Raw genomic sequence first — 2,500 nt, 5'->3', positions numbered from 1 at the left:
ACACACACACACCTTTTGATAATCTTTCTTTCTTTCTTTCTTTCTTTCTTTCTTTCTTTCGTTCCTCTCCTCCTCTGTTAATCACATTGGAAGGCAATGGTAGCGTATCAGAGGCGATCAGAGGGAGGAATAAATTGCTCAGCGGTGTTTTTTTGCTGATTGCGGACTCTCTGGCTGTCAGAGCTGGCAGACTCGACTAATTTCACACTTGCAAAATGGAACTGGGGGAAAAGATCAGAGCGCAGCTTGTTTTTGACATGTTAACACGGAGGAATAAACAGTGAGGAAGACGAATTGGAGAAGAAAAATGGTGTAAGTTCTCCTCAGGCGTTAAAAACAACACGGCCGATTAGAACAGACTGTCAGTCACGGAAATACAACGTCCCATTTGAGGCCTGATCGTCTGAGCGCAGTGTGATTAGAAAATAAACACCGACAACAGCCGCAGTCTGAGAACGAGGGAGAAACTCAGCTGCGGTTAGAGAAGAAATAACACTTAAAATAAAGACAGGAAATAAAATTTAACAATAGAATAAAAAATATAAATCAGGTCTATAACAGTGTCACACACACTGACCTTCACTAACCGTCACTTCTCCTCTACAGAACCTTAACGTGTCTCTGACCTTTACTTCACTTCCTCTCATGATGTCCAGCTGATTTATCGCTCTGTAAACGTAGGACGGAATTTAACACTAAAAACATTTGGACTTTCTACATTTCTGTCTCTCTGAAAAAGCAGCTTTGTTAGCGACGGCTTCAGCTTTTGTGGAAGAGCACGCGGCACATCGACAAAACCCTTTTCTGGTGTCAACTGATAAGAGAGGAAGTAAAAGAGCGTCTGAGGGCCGTGTGAGTCAGAAAAAGAGGGTTTATTTGGGTCTAATCTGGAGTTTTGTGTCCAAATTGCAGCATGGGATCGAATCAAGCGCTTATGCAGGACGAGAAAGGTACAATTTATTATTTCAGTTTGTCATCTGAGGCTGAGACAGAAAGGAAGAGGCTGAGGATGATGTGTAGGCTGTTGTTATCGAGATGTTTAGCTGATAAAATGTTCTCATTAATGTAAAGTAACATCACTAAAAAATATCATTTTCTCTGAATTTTCAGGATTTTTTTAAGGAAGTGCACAAAACTTACCACAATGACGAGTTTCATGTTTTTCTTTGTGTTAATAATGTACTGATGAAGCATAACGTGCACGTAGCAGTGAGTTCAGGAGCCGACGGGAGTCAGGAGGGTTATTCAGCTTAAACGTGGAGAAGATCAACACTCACAGCTCCTCTGTTTCTTTTCCTCGTCTCAGGAGAGCGTGCCAAGCTGCTCTGAAGGATGTTCCTCAGGGAAAATGTGCCCCAGGACGATAAGGTGGAGGCCAAGATCGAACTCAACGAAGCTTAAACACCTCCAACCTCAGACAGGAAGTGAGGAGAGCAGAAAAGAGGCCAGGAGGCAGAACCACAACTGCTGAAGCTCCACTGAAACAAACCAAGTGAAAGTTTACAAAGTTTCACACTCAACTAATGAGAGAGAGAGAGAGAGAGAGAGAGAGAGAGAGAGAGAGGGAGAGAGAGAGAGAGAGAGAGAGAGGGCAAGAGAGAGAGAGAGGGAGAGAGAGAGGCAAACGTCTATATTATATGTCTATCTCTATCTCTATACTCTATATCTTTTCCAAACTAGATATCTTATCTTTATTTCCTCTCTCTCTTTCTCTCTCTCTTTCTCCTCTCTTTCAGCTCTTGGATTTTTGTTTCTCTCCTCTTGGCTTTATAGCTCTTTCTCTTTGTTCTCTCGTACTGTTTTCGTCTCTTCTCTCTTGTTATGTTTTTTGGTTTGATTTTGCTCTTCTAGGTTTTTTTTGGACCTTTTGCTTTTTTTGTTTTTTTATGCTCGCGCTCTTTTGGCTCTGTCTCCCTTCTCTCTCTCTCGGCTCTCTCTTCGCCGCCTCTCGGCTGTCTCTCTCCCTCGTTTGGTTTGTTTTCGTCGCTGCGCTCCTCCGCTTGCGCGCGCGAGCTAGAGACTAGTCCTGACAGCCCTATCTTGGAGCATTGACCCCGCTCAGGCCAAGACAGCACATTGCTTAACAGACAGATAGACAGACCTGTTATTGTGGTTAACATAGTAACATTAAAATGTAATGTGTGTGTTTGTGTGTGTGTGTGTGTGTGTGTGTGTGTGTGTGTGTGTGTGTGTGTGTGTGTGTGTGTGTGTGTGTGTGTGTGTGTGTGTGTGTGTAACAGCAGTATTTTATATAAAACAGGTATAAATTGAGGATTATGTTGCTTCTTGGCTGAATTGACTAACAAATGTAACTGAACTCATCCCCTACTGACCTGCGACGTGCCGAGTGAACGCAGCTATAACATTATTTTAAAGTTCTAAAGTTCTCCACATGCTGAATGCTAATAACCTGCGTGTGATCACTCATTCCTGCTCAGAGGCTTAATTAGTGCTGGGATTTGGACGAGTCTTTACATGAACAGTAAGGAAGCGAGAGAGA

At 42.9% G+C, this 2,500-nt stretch overlaps 1 long non-coding RNA gene across 3 annotated transcripts in view; it reads right to left on the bottom strand.

Annotated features, from left to right (window-relative positions):
- The window catches only part of LOC125139248, a 4,379-nt gene that overhangs the window by 1,462 nt on the left and 417 nt on the right, over positions 1 to 2,500 (bottom strand). For 2 of the 3 annotated variants that reach the window (XR_007138322.1, XR_007138321.1), the window contains exons 1-2: positions 2,334 to 2,500; positions 1,141 to 1,478 (exon numbers count right to left, since the gene is read on the bottom strand). The exon at positions 2,334 to 2,500 is cut by the window's right edge. This is a non-coding gene — a long non-coding RNA (uncharacterized LOC125139248). The remainder of the gene's footprint in view (positions 1 to 1,140; positions 1,479 to 2,333) is intronic. The other variant, XR_007138323.1, reaches the window with a different exon arrangement.

The sequence above is a fragment of the Tachysurus fulvidraco genome, chromosome 17, assembly GCF_022655615.1.
Source record: "Tachysurus fulvidraco isolate hzauxx_2018 chromosome 17, HZAU_PFXX_2.0, whole genome shotgun sequence".
NCBI classification, from domain to species: Eukaryota; Metazoa; Chordata; class Actinopteri; order Siluriformes; family Bagridae; genus Tachysurus; species Tachysurus fulvidraco.
This window is presented reverse-complemented; position numbering and strand designations above follow the sequence as displayed.